This window comes from Danio rerio, chromosome 8 (assembly GCF_052040795.2).
Source record: "Danio rerio strain M-AB ecotype USA chromosome 8, GRCz13ab, whole genome shotgun sequence".
Taxonomy (NCBI): Eukaryota; Metazoa; Chordata; class Actinopteri; order Cypriniformes; family Danionidae; genus Danio; species Danio rerio.
This window is the reverse complement of record NC_141028.1, coordinates 30204936-30219557: the sequence shown is the minus strand read 5'-3', so window position 1 is coordinate 30219557 and position 14622 is coordinate 30204936. Positions and strand designations below refer to the sequence as shown.

Sequence of the window (14622 nt, the reverse complement as noted above, 5' to 3'; positions counted from 1 at the left end):
TGTGTGTTTGTATGTGTGTGGGTGGGAGGACCAGAGCACAGAATCTGAACTGAAATAAATCACATGTCGCTTACAGCTGCCAAAACATACGATGGTGAATGTGAGCTCATCTAAAAAGAATATTGTGCTAATGGTGCAGATTTTGCATGAGTATAATCACTACGAGATTAAATATTTCATTTTTTTTTAAATCTGTTAGTGCATCTATATCCAATTTGTAGTATACATTTAAATAGTTCATACAGAGCAATTAAAAAAAATAAAGACTACTCGAACATTTACATTTTTCTGGATTTGCGTTTGAATTAAAAGCATTATGTAATTTTCACCACTAGAGGGCGCGTATTCACAAAAAACAAAGAAATAAACTAACAGGCCACTTTATTAGGTACACCACTCGAACTGCTTGTTATCGCAAATTTCTAATCAGCCAATTACATGGCAGCAATTCAATGCATTTCGGCACGTAAACATGGTCAAGACGATCTGCTGCAGTTCAAAGCAAGTAGGGCCAGACTGGTTCAAGCTGATAGAAAGGCAACAGTAACTCAAAAAACTGCTTGTTACAACCGTCAAACACACAACACGTCGAACCTTAAGGGAAAAGGGGCTACAGCAACAGAAGACTTCAGCGGGTGCCACTCCTGTTAGCTAAGAACAGGAAACTGAGGCTACAATTCGCACAAGCTCACCAAAATCGGACAATAGAAGATTGGAAAAACGTTGCCTGGACTGAGTCTCAATTTCTGCTGCGACATTATGATGGTAGGGTCAGTCTTTGGCGTTAGTAACCAACCATAGACCATGTCCATCTCATTATCTTAGACTGGTTTCTAAACCATGAAAATGAGTTCACTGTACTCAAATGGCCTCCACATTCACCAGATCTCAATCCAATAGAGCACCGTTGGGTTATGGTGGAAAAGGAGATTCAAATCATTGAAGTGCAGCCAACAAATCTGCAGCAACTGCGTGATGCTGTCACGTTAATATGGACTAAATCTCTGAGGAATATTTCCAGTATCTTGTTGAATCTATGCCACGAAGGATTAAGGCAGTTCTAGGGGGTCCAACCTAGTACTAGCAAGGTGTAACTAATAAAGTGGCTGGTGAGTGTACTGTAGTTTGATGACATTGTGACTAAGTAAGGAAGTATGGGAGTCTTCATTACATCCTACAGGACTTCTCCAGAAGGCATGTTCATGGAAGAGCTAAAGTATTCAGTATTTATTATCATAATAGTGTGAAGCAGAGTAAAGCTGAAAAAAATGTGAAACAAAAATGAATTTTTATTGACACATGCCACCACTTCTGTTTTTCTATTTGTGATCACGAGGGGATGAAGCAGCGCTGTTTTATTATACTAAATACATTTCAAGGTACTGGGTCTGTGCAGTGTAAATCACACAACATATTAAAACATTTTTGGTGTTTCTCTGTCCTCTCTCAAACCAGAAATTGAAGGTATGCGATGAAATTAGTCTGGTTTCACAGTACACATCTCATTTTATTAGCTACAATTTCTGTGGATTTTAACACTTTCGAAACATTAACGATAATGTAAGTACACAAGTCAGGAAAATATATAACATATATATGTATTTAAGACATTGTAAGAAAATAATCTGACATATTTAGCTTTGGAGCGACGCAGTGCCGCAGTAGGTAGTACTGTCGCTCCACAGCAAAAAGGTCGCTGGTTCGAGCCTCGGCTGGGTCAGTTGTCGTTTCTGTGTGGAGTTTGCATGTTCTCCCTGCATTTGCGTGATGAATTGGGTAGGCTAAATTGTCTGTAGTGTATGAGTGTGAATGAGTGTGTGTGGACTTTTCCCAGAGATGGGTTGCGGCTGGAAGGGCATTCGCTTTGCAAAAACGTGCTGGAAAAGTTGGTGGTTCATTCCGCTGTGGTGACCCCGGATTAATAAAGGGACTAAACTGAAAATAAAATAAATAAATAAATGAATATTTAGCCTTTAAAAATATATATACTTTAATTAAAATTTAAATAAAAATTGGACATAAAATAACAAAAATTGTTTTTAGATGTGTTTATATTGCTTTTTAGAGAACACAACACCAATGTTTAACTCCAGATGAGTTAAGAAATCAATATTTGGTGGAACATTATGGTTTTCAGTTACAATGTATCAATACGTGCATTTTAGTTTCAAATTTTAACCTTTTAGTGCATCTTTATCAAATATGTATTCATATTGCCCATCCAGAAGGTTAAATTTACATATACACATTTATATACTGCATACACGATGAATTTGCTCTTCTGTGTTTGGACTCTCAGTAATGATTTTAAACCACACTGAACTGAGCTAAACTGAACTGAACTTAAACACTAAAAACTGAACTACCCTGATCCAGTTACTATGACCACTTGTTAAATGTGAAGTTGCTTTGACGCAATCGACATTGTAAAAGTGCTTTACAAACAAAGCTGAATTGAATTGAATACAAGTTTATGTTTTTCCATATGCTATGGAAAAAAGGAACTACATTCTCAGTCTCTCTGGATTTGATTTATATTTTGTGTTATTTTAAGAATGATGCAAACATAGTTCTTGCTTTATTCTGTAAACTGCTGACATTTCTTCCAAATTTTAAATAAACAAAAAGATCATTTAGAGCCTTTATTTTACATAAAATAAAAAAGTTTCAGTTTAGTTTTAGACAACACAATATTAAAGTTATGTGTAAGGAAGAGTTATGAAATTAATATTTGGCAGAATAACGCTGATTTACAATCACAAGAAATGAAAAGATGTGCGTCAATGGTGCAGTCATCTGTGGGTTAGGGAAATTCACAGTTTGGTTTTAAATTTAGTAGATCATCTCCATCAAATTTGTATTCATATCTGTTCTACTGAAAAGGTTTTCATTTTCTATCAGATCCGAAGATTACAACAAAACTCTGCTTTTCTCCAGACGTTACTCAAATTAGAGATGCGCAGAGCCGTGTACGTGTGAAAACTGGGTAATGAAGAACACCTTTGTTGGAGATGTGAGCGTCTACAGGTGTAAAACAGGTGTGCACATGCTTGGGCTTTGAAGGGGTGCGAGACCTGCTTAAAATATCATCAAGATCTGCCGCTGATGAGATCATTATTCTCAGTTTTGAAGGATAGTGCCTCTAAATGTGTGTGCGTGTGTGTGTATTGAGTCAATTCTCAGCGCATGCATTATTGAGGATGCATAGATTCACTTTTCAACTTCTCAGTCTCCACTTGTGGCTTTGCTGTTTTCAAAGGGTTACTGTCATCATTTTCTTAGCACTTGTTCATATTTTTATGGGCTGGTTCACTCAGAGTTTTATGATTCTCTGTTGAAGGCTCTTAGTCTTGTATCACATGGCTTACATACTGTTACAAGTTGGGAATATATATATGTGTGTGTGTATGTACAGTATGTGTGTGTGTGCACAGAGACCATACATGTATGGTTTCCATAAATTGTTTGCCAATGAAATAGTCTTATTTTACTTATGAAGGTGGCAAAAGAGAAGTTAATTAAGAACAAAATGCTAAAATTTTTATTAAAATATCAGTAACACTTTACAATAACAGTACATGAATAATGATGTGTTCATATGTAAACTAAACAATACTTTACAATGACCTAAAGATGAGTCAATGCATGTGCTAATCATGAACTAACTTTAACTCCAGCATGAGTCACAAGAGTTTATTTGTAAATAACAGCTACCTTAATTACATGTTAGCAGTAATGATTAATTGTTAATTAATGTAATAATTACCACATTATTTTATGATTAATTTAACCATTATGAACTCTTGATATGGTAATGTCTAATCATATTGTGTCTTGGGACACACCATCATTAACCCATTCTTAACTACTCATCAATTCCTTATGCACGTCCGTCTAGTGTGTTCATACTGAGTGAATACCAATAGAAAAAGGTTCAAAATAATGTAAAAACTTTTGGGAAATGGCACATCATAATCTGGCAACACTAGTTATTTGCCAGACACTGCATGGAAAAATGTGTTAGTTATGCAAATATTTATATTAGAATTTATGAAGCTGTGAAAGTAATCTAAGTAATCTAATTTTATTTTAATCACCACAACAGTTTGGTTTAATTGTAGAGGGGCATTTTTGGCTATTTTATCTAAATTTTGTTTAATGTTTGTTTATTTAGGTGCCATTTTTTCCCAACTCTCCATTTATGTATGCACGAGCATTTAACTTTTTCACAAGATATTAGATATTAAAAGTAAGTAACATTTTGGTTAGGTTTTAACTTGGTTACGTATTAAAGAAATGTGAAATGTGGCAAAGAAAGACAGAAAGTGTCTATAATCATTAGTCTGCGTACATATTCAATTTGACTCGAGTGCTTGAAAATGTCCTGATATTTTCTTGGGCCTCTTTAAATCACACCATTGGTCCTTGGGTTTGACAATCCCACATACTCTCTAACTGAGCACAGATATAAGCCTGTTGAACATTTGCTTGATACCCCAGCCTTGAAATCGAGTTAGAACTAAAGAGCACCCGTGAGAAGTTCCCCAAAAATATTGAAATGGCTCTGGGAAAGAAGAGAGCGGAGATGATGATGACTGTGATGGCAGTAAATGGCTGATGGATTTGCTTTACAGGCATCTGTTCAGTTCAAGCCTCAAGTGTGACTCTCTGGTCAGAGGATGAATCAGCACAGACGATTATGTGCACAAAACCCACACTGTCGAGGGTCTTTCTGCTCTTGGGTTCAGCTCTGGAAAAGCACATGAAATGACGGGTTCAAGAATGCTCTACGCTTTAAGAGAGAAGGGCTGCTTCCTGTCCTGAATGAAACCATTGCCGTTCGCACAATGTGAGAGCAGCACTTACCCAGATAGAGGTTCCAATGACACCGCAAAGAAAGAAAAGAGAGATAGCTAGGAGTTTTTTTCTTCTTCTGGTAAATGAAAACGGGCCCAGAAAAGTTTCAAACTTTTTTTGAAAAGAGGCTTTTACGTAGGACTAGGCTGAGTGTGTATAGTTTTCCATTATACTGTAGGGCTATTGAATGATTGATTCTGATTGGATGATGAACATTTTAGATGTAGAATTTCTTTTTCAGATAAACGCAGAGATAAAGTAGTGCCAGGCAGGTCTTTTCGACCACTTTGTCCTCCATATCATGATACAACAACAATTTCACATATTTAAAATAACTTGACAGCCAACATCAGTCAAAAAATCTAATTTAAAACAAAACAAGAATATCTGAAGAAACTAGCCCTACACTCAGGAAAAATTTTAGGACAACAACTTCACAAATGACTTGAAATACAGCATCTGAACTACATCTTGTGGTGTGGTAATGTATCTGTAGTATAAACGCAATAATTGGCACTGGTCTATTGAATTATTAAAAAATAATTCACACCTGTGACTGCAACCTGACCTTGGGTGTGCATTTTCATTAGTTCAACAAACCTAGTCAATTATTCCTTACATAATTCAAAGGACCAGAGTCAATTATTTCACACATACTTAATTTTGTTGAATAATGTAGTTTGGTCACATACACAATAGGCATGGGTGGATAACATTATCAATGTATACCATGGTTTGAAAAAGTCAAGGTTTTAAAACTGCCAACATTTTCTGCTATACTGTTCCTAAGGTATATTATTTACGTTTTTTGTTTAGTTGTTTTTTTTTGGCCAACTGTATCTCCAGCAGAAAAGATAACCAAAGATGCCGTTTTAAATTGTAAAGAAAATCTGTGTTTTTTTTAAACTAATGAAGACAGCAGAAGTCAATAATTTATTTGAATTATTAAGCCTGACATGTTTACTGCTCCGAAATATTTAAAATGTTGTTCAAAATAAAATATATTGGGTTTAAAGGGGGAAAAGTTTTATTTTTTTACCCAAACATTTAAAAAGAATAGATTTTAGAACAGTAATCACAATACCATAAAACCGTGATATTTTTATCCCAAGGTTATCATACTGTCAGAATCTTATCTTACAAAATGTTTTTTTTTTAAAAATGTTTGTAGTTGAACTGACCCCTTCTTCAAAACGCAATAGCAATATTAGCAGCTAAAATGTGCATGGATATGCACTTCAAAACCAGAAATAGAAGACCATTTCAGTATCTTTGGGATACTCATTTCAATATACCATCATTTGGGACAAAGTCATTCTAATCTCAGGTTCTATTTAGGGCGAATAGCATGTGAATTGGGACGCAGGGCCTTTTTTAGGCTTTAGTTACATCACAGCCATAAACCATCATTTTCTAGTCAGTTGCAGGTGGTGTGAGAGAAGTTATCGTTTTAGTATTTGGTTGGATAGTAGAACACGATGAGTCAGCAGTATTTTTTGGCTGTTATATAAAAGCTGTACATTTTAAAAGTGAGAGCTTGTCTAATTAAATATGTATGTCACTGTGTAAAAGTGTGGAGTAATTATGATTATTTTATTTCTTAACATGGTATGATCAGTCTAGGCTGGTAATAATAATAATAATAATAATAATAATACATTTTATTTATAACGCACTTTTCTAAGACCCAAATCGTTTACAAGAAAGTAAAAAAACAAAACAAAGCACAGTAAAACAATAATAAAAAAAAAACCAGGAAAAAACGCAGTAAGGATAAAAGAGATATCACTAATTAAAAACAAAGTCTAAAGGACCAGCATTCCTAATGTTTGTGGAAAGAGCATTCTGAAGTTTGGGTGCACAGAAAGAGAATGCCCTACCTCCCATGGTGCTGAGTTGTCAACGAGGCGTAGGACCCGAGGCAGAGCATAGACAGCGAGAGGCAGAGGGAATAGATATCAAGTCACAAATGTAACCCGTAGCAGGTTCATGAACCACTTTATATGTTAAAATAAATGTCTTAAAATGGTACTATCACACTACTGTGATTAAAAGATAATCAGCTGCTAAATTCAAATCTGCATTCCCACAGTGGCTCATGTTGATCCAGAGAAAGATGCACTTGGGACATGTCATAATTCACTGCTTTCAAACAAATAACATTTATTTTAGGTTTCAGATATTTAAATAATCATAAATAAAAGTATTTAATCATGAATACTAGCAAAACATAACCTTTATGGTTTGTAAACTGGATAATAATGTCTATTGAGATAGCAATAATAATTATTCCTAAACATAATTGGACAATGTGCATTACTCAGTTCGAATATACACTTGGTCAGAACATTTGGTCTATTCTTGTCCCATTTAAACAGCCACTCACTTTTATGAATTTCAGGAAAAGTTGATGAATTAACATGTTATAAATCCAGCAGATGATCTCTCCACTGAAGTCCATACTATAATGGTGGCATCATCATAAATCAAATAATATGATCATTATTGAGCTGTGTATTTGACAATATATGTTGCACATAATTCAGAATATTGGAATAATATATTTTTACAGTATAATTAGGATTCTTTCTTGGCATAGAATGACAAAAAACATAACATGCATAAATCATCGCGGCTGGAGTGTCATGTACAAAAATTTCATTTGTCACCATGGAAACTTTTAAATCGATTATAAATCACGGTCAAATAAAATAAAACTCTTACTGAGGGGCAACAGGAATATTTAAAACTTTATTGTTAAACAATTTTTAATTAAGTTTCATTTTAATTTGATATGTAGTAAAATGAATAAGATCTAAATATCTTTTAAACCTGAAATCTAAAGTGATTCTGTTCATTTGGTAAAAATAATTACGGCATCCACAAAAATACTGAAATGATTTTAACACTGATTATAGTAATATTGATATTTAGGATTAATATTAATAATCAATCACTAAATCCGCACAATACAGTGACTTCTAAAAGATATGAGATTAAAGATTGAAAAGGATGCAGAACATTTAGCAGCATCATAACAATTACGTTTTAAAATATTATAGAATAGCAATAATTGTATGTATTCTGTAGTACAATTATACAATTACAGCCACAATTATATTATAGATTGAATTATAGAGCTTAACTTGTATTTAGCCTGCAATATTCCTTTAAATCCAGAAAGTATGTGTTCATCCCACACATACCTCTGATCCCCACTGTTACATAACTTACACTGGACTTATCCCACATTACAGAACTACACACACACACAGACAGAGGAGTTTGTAATAACAGTGCAGGCACAAGCTCATTGCAAATGCATCCACAAAAAAAAAAAAAAGAAGAGCGTTTTAGAAGGTCTGACTATATGATTATGGCAGTTTTCTGCCTGTTTGACTAACTACCAGAGAAATCGCTTCAGTATAACTCGACTTGACATCTTCTGATGAAACATAAATGAACCCAAACTTTTCCCCCGGTTCTGCTTACCTATTATATCAACAATTCTGTGAACATTCGTAATCGCTTGGCATTAAGTGTGAGATAAAATTCAGCTAAATTTCTTGTCTCTTCTAAGCTTTTAGCAGAACTGAAAAGCCTAACGCATGAGAGTGGATTTTGCATAAGACTTAAGAGTTTTACCCCATTTGACCCTGTTAAAGTCCATGTCTTTTGTATCAAAATCAAATTTGTGAATGCTTTTGGCTCCGTTACGAGAAGTGCAGGCTAATTTACAGATTACTCAAGCCATAAGCTGTCCATCTCTGAAATAAAACACACACAAAGATTATTGTCACATCCATCCAAAACAGAAATGGCTACATGCTGAACCAGCTCGAACACGCAATTGCGAATACATAAAATATGAAATAATAATATAATATAATATAATATAATATAATATAATATAATATAATATAATATAATATAATATAATATAATATTATTTAACAATGTAATGTACTGTAATGTAATATAATATAATATAATATCATATAATACAATATACTGTAATATAGAATAGTAAAATATTATAATATAATATAATATAATATAATATAATACATAAATTCTTTCATTTTATATTTGCATATTCAAACAGTATTTAAAAAGTAGTAATAAAGGCTCAAATATATTTTATTTTGTTATTTTTTTTATTTAATTTTCCATATGCAATATGTTTTTAGTTTGCATCCATACAGAATAATTCCAGACAGTAGACAAACACAATTAAGCAAGGTGCAAATCGTTTAATGCAATATGTATTATAAATTAATGTAGTAATACATTAAAATGAACAAATACATTTTTATTAGGACGTTCTCTATTGTTAAATTAAATTGTGCTTGCATGCATCATAACAATAATAACAACAATAATAACAGGATTCACACTGAATCAGTCAAAACTAATTAAGGCATTAACTGTCTACAGTATTATAATTACAATGTAATACAATCTAATAGATGAAACGGTAAACAAATGCATATTTAAACTTCCTCTCTAATTGCTCTTTATTAATTAAAGGCTTGCTGGATTGTTTTCCCTTCTATGTGCATTAGAAAGGATTATTAAATAGCAAATAACTTTTAATGACACAAATTAAGGCTTCATATTATGCATTTACACTTGAGCTTGTCCTCTGGGGGACTTGAGTGACTTAAGAGGGCATGACGACATTTCCAGTAAGTGAATGCAGGAAGCAGCTGATACTTTCTTGCTTTTATTGTGCTTTCGGAGGATTTTTAGAGTGCTTTTTGACCCTAGCAATGTCCGACTCCCGGGGCAGTGCACTTAACGCTGAACTAGGGAGCTGACTGAGACGCACCCGGTGTCTTGAAAGACCTCAGTTAGGGATGTCAACAGCGCTGATAGCACTCGTCCATCACCTAGACGTCTATCTGATGTGTGTGTTTTCATCCGGAAGATGTTATTTTTAGAGCATGTGCTCATCTGCAGTACGTCACAGTGACACTCCCAGCAGATGTGAGAGTGGACGGCAGCAGATGATTACACTGCATTTATGAATTAGACAGGCCATGTTCATGAAAAGCAAGTGCGTCTTTGCAAAAAATAAAAATAAATAAAATGAAAAAGTCACTATTTGTAAGTTTCATCAAGTTTCAAAGTGAAATATCCAGCAAGTGGCGCTGAAAAGCATGCTTACAAATGGTTAAATATGATAGTGGCAACAGTTTAGTTTCATGCATTCATCCCAGCAGTTTGAAAATTAAGAGTATTAATAGAAAAAAATTCAATTTAATTTCCTTCTATGCGCATTAGGAAGGATTATTAAAAAGCGAATACATTTTAATGACTCAAAATAATGCTTCATCTTTATGCATTTACACTTGAGCTTGTCCTTCGGGGGGACTTGAGTAACTTAAGAGAGCATGACGACATTTCCAGTAAGTGAATACAGGAAACAGCTGATACTTTCTGGTCTTTATGGTGCTTTCGGAGGATTTTCAGAGTGATTTCTGACCCTAAACCAGTGCATTGAGGTAGTGACAGTATTGCGCAACTGTGTGGAAGTGAGATCAGGATCTAGTCTGACAAGATTTTTGTTTAAAATATTTTCAAAACATGTTGATAAAAGAATACAGGATCATTTATTTAAAAGCTGAGGCTCTGTTCTTTCTTTTGATATATATTGTAAGTTCAGATATTCTCACAAAGATTTTTTTTGGGACCATGAAAGTATTGTGAAAATGATCAAAAAATGCTGCCGCTGGCTTGCAAGACTAAAAACACAAACAAAAGAAAACATTGAAACGACATCAACAAAAACAAAAACGTAGACTAGAAAGAGCTAATAATCAACTTTCAAATGTATTCAAACATTGACAGTAGCTCATAAGACCTTTCCCCCTTTATTTCCCTCAAATGCATCTTTTAAAAATAAGGATTTACATACTGACTGCAATATTTTGACATATTTGAGCATACATTTAGGCACAATCCCAATTCTATTATTTTACCCCTACCCCTTGGCTCTTGAAACAGGGTGTAAAAGGCTTCAAAATTTAGCCCTATGAAATGGGACATAACTGCAACACCTACACATGTGATCACGTTATTTTTGCATTATTTGCATTATGCATTATTTTTGGTATTTATCTTCAAGAAATCATCGAAGGCAATGATATCATGTTATCATAATGATATAATGTGGAAATAAACTCGTAACTGTACTGTGCATTTACACCGTGGCCGTATTCATCTATGTTAACACACGAAAACAGCATTAACACACATACAGACACTGTAAAAAGCCCATTCCCAGCCACTAGACTTTTCTGATAGGGTATTTGAATGTCAGATGTGAAAGTAAAGAATGTTGTGGAACTACTATACAGGAGTTATTATTAAAAATTATTGATAGCGAAATTTTATTATTATTTTTTTAATTGGTTAAAGCATGATGGTAAACCATGAACACTGTTTTGAATATATTATAACATATGCTTGATTTTTGTACAAATTTAAATTAATGTAAAAAAAAATACTAATTTGTGGATCTCCATACTTCCGTGTGCAGTTATGCTGTCGTTGTAGATGGTGTATTCTGGGAATTTTTCGTACCCCTTGGTTTTGAATGTGGTCCTGGAAAATCTCTGTTTCAAGGGCTATCTAGAGTCTATCTTTGTCCATATCATTTAAACAAAACCCACAATATTAGCTTAGAGGGGTGTCAGAAGCACAGTTTAGCCAAAGAGAGTGAAGTGAAGTTAAAGTGTTACATTTTCTGCTGTCAGTGGTTTGACGCGTCACTAATGATAATGCATAACCTAGAACAGCACATGCTGAACAGGAGCATAATAGGAATCGTCACATTCCCAATACAATGCAGTGACTGAACGTATCTGATCCTGCTCGTTTACAACCTTGCCAGACAGAACTAAATTTGAAGTGGAAATAGGATGAGACGCAGTTATCTTTGTATTCAGCATGAGGGCAATACAATTCCAGCTTGTGCCATTTCCTGAACCCATCTTCTCCCGTGGGCCTGCTGCTAGTGAATATGAAGCGTTGTATGTGCTGAGCTCGCTGTCAGCCTGCGATAACAGTCACATCTATCAGTGCGTCTATCAGGACACGTTTCATTTTCGGCTTTTGTCTGTGCCCATGCCTCATTTTAAAGATGAATATCTGGTAAAGGATGCTCTGAGGTAAATATACAATAGGTCAGAGGTATTAGCTAAGCGCTCCTCCTTTTTCCCAAAAAGAAAGAGAGGGATATATAAAGAGAAAGCGGGCTAGATGTGGGCTATTTTTAGCTTCCCCTATCATTAGCATGTTCTTAACTCTCAAAGAGTACGAGTCTGAAATAAACATCCTCAAAAACCCTACCAGCTCCCTCTGGAGATCATGCACTTCACAGAAAAAGAAAGAAATGGAGAAAGATCTCGGTTAAAGCCCACTGAGCACTGATTCTCCTTCTTTCTTCTTCTTTTTTTCTGATTGTCGCTTGTCAGATTGTACGATATGACCTGGGTGAGATCGTAAGTAAAATCCAAGGCAGACTATTGCACATCAACGCTCTTTTGTGTCAGACTGTACGATACACATCTCGGGGCTTCGGTCACGATTGACACTGTAGGCTGGGCGATCAATTGTGTCACGTTCTGACAGCCTCATTTACACATCAAATTGAAATGGTACCATGCGGATCCAAGCAAGCCCTTGCACTAATGCTTGAAAAAAGAAGGTGTGGGTGAACAAGGACATTTGAGGACTGCTGATTTTGCTTGACTAAACTCAAGGTCATTTTGATAGTATGCCGATAATGAGTATATGCACGCTGTACTTTTTCAGGAGTTACAATCGTATACAAAAATAAACCTTCTCATTTGAATCTGCTTATGTACAGAGCAAAAATCACTCTAGAAAATGATGATGATTGACAATATGGTAAATGTAGGACCTTGATATCTTGTGTGTTAAAATTATTATTATTTTTTTTACAGCCAGTAAAGACTACAGAGTAGTGTAACTTGTGTATACAAACGTTTTGGAATTCAATTTTTGGAAAAATATAAATTCCGGGAAATAATTAAGTTTATTAAACAAAGTTTTATGAAAAAAACAAAAACAAACTTGAACAAGAGTAAAAGAAAAAGGATATATATTTCGAAAATGAAAGGGAAAAAAATCTTTTATGAACTGTTTGTGAGTGTGTTAAATCCTATTGATCATTTGCAGATCAAATTAATATGCAAATAAGCAATAATATTATAGGCAGCAATGTTATGAAACTACTGAAAATGCAGATCAATAATAGTTGTCTTTCATGCACAGACCCCCGTTAGTTAATGAAAGATTTTAAAAAGCCCCTATTATGGGGTGTGTAATAATCCATGCAGTAATCCTTCCATGCAGCAGGGCTCGAAATTAACCTTTTTGTTTGGTAGCACCGGTGCTCCTAACTTTAAAAAGTTAGGCGCATCAGCCAAAATTTAGTCGCACCCACCAATTATGAGCACCGTTACTACAAGTTTTATACAAACAGATTTATTGTATTTGAAATCAACACTAATCAAACTAACAAGCAAAAAAATAATAATATAAATATGCGTGCGTGAGGAAAATATGTCTCAACGAAATCCCGTGATCACAAGAAAATACATTTTTATAACATAACTGAGTGACCAAAGCACGGAGCGCTCACCGGCCCTGCACGCACTGCTTGAATGAATCTGTTACGATCTGAACGGTATAACGTTAACTGTGCTGTTCTCACAAGTGCTGTCTGATATTGCACTGATGCTTTTGACACATATTGTACCTTATTGTATGCATACGTCATGTTAATAGCCATACCGGTCTTTTCATGAGTAAGTTAGCGATATTGATTTACTCAGTGTAAGCCCGTTTGTGATGGTGTACGACACGTGATGTTAAATTTGACATATAGCTGCCCCTTGCACGGCGGAGAGCATCTGGCAATTATATGAAGGATTAAACAGAAGCTCTCGTGCTAGATGTGGCAAACAGTTACCTGAAAACTCCATCCCACAGACTTTTTATAGCGGACTTGAAGCCAACAGAAGTCTTCTACTCTTGGAAAAGTGTAGATGGTGGATTAACATTCAGCACATGATCACTAGTAAGATGTGTCATTATTTGTAACTAGATGGTTTCTAAAACTAAATCTGTCCGCGTTATCTTCAATCTCATCTTTAGCGCTTTAGTTTTCCGCGGTAGCAGCTCTCTGTCATCCGAAGCCAGAAGGCGCTGACTGAGTGATTGACAGCTGATATTAACCAATCATTCGCGTTTAGTGCTAGAGCAGTGGGCCAATAAGAAGAGCGCGAAGCCGGGGCAAGCATTACGGACTTGGATTTGTTTACTGCAGCAAGACGACATGACAACTGTTTAAAACCATTCCTGAGCGCTGCGTTTCCCGTTCCAAGTGCAAACAAAGAGCTTAGAGATGAATTCTGCGTGAATGTCTCCCGAATCCGCGCATGTGGTGAACATTTTGCAGTAAAAACTGGTCGCACACAACAATTTTAAGCACTCGCAGAAATGCTCCCAAAAATATTTTATGGTCGCATAGATAAAATTTCGGGCGCATATGCGACCAAAATGGTCGCAATTTCGAGCCCTGTGCAGTGTGTAACAGCACTAAGTAAATGAAAACATCTAGCTGAGGGTTAAATCTAAAAGTGTGTCGTGTTTAAAACTATTAATTCTTTAACGAAATAGTCGACTCAGAGTTGAATAAATGAATCGTGTTGGGTTCGGATCTTTTGCCTG

The 14622-nt window shown here is 35.0% G+C and overlaps 1 protein-coding gene and 1 long non-coding RNA gene across 7 annotated transcripts in view; one reads left to right on the top strand and one right to left on the bottom strand.

Annotated features, from left to right (window-relative positions):
- Positions 1-14622, top strand: part of LOC141375642 (uncharacterized) — a 217842-nt gene that overhangs the window by 61297 nt on the left and 141923 nt on the right. The gene's annotated exons all lie outside the window — the stretch shown is intronic.
- Positions 1-14622, bottom strand: part of kcnd3 (potassium voltage-gated channel, Shal-related subfamily, member 3) — a 170705-nt gene that overhangs the window by 69474 nt on the left and 86609 nt on the right.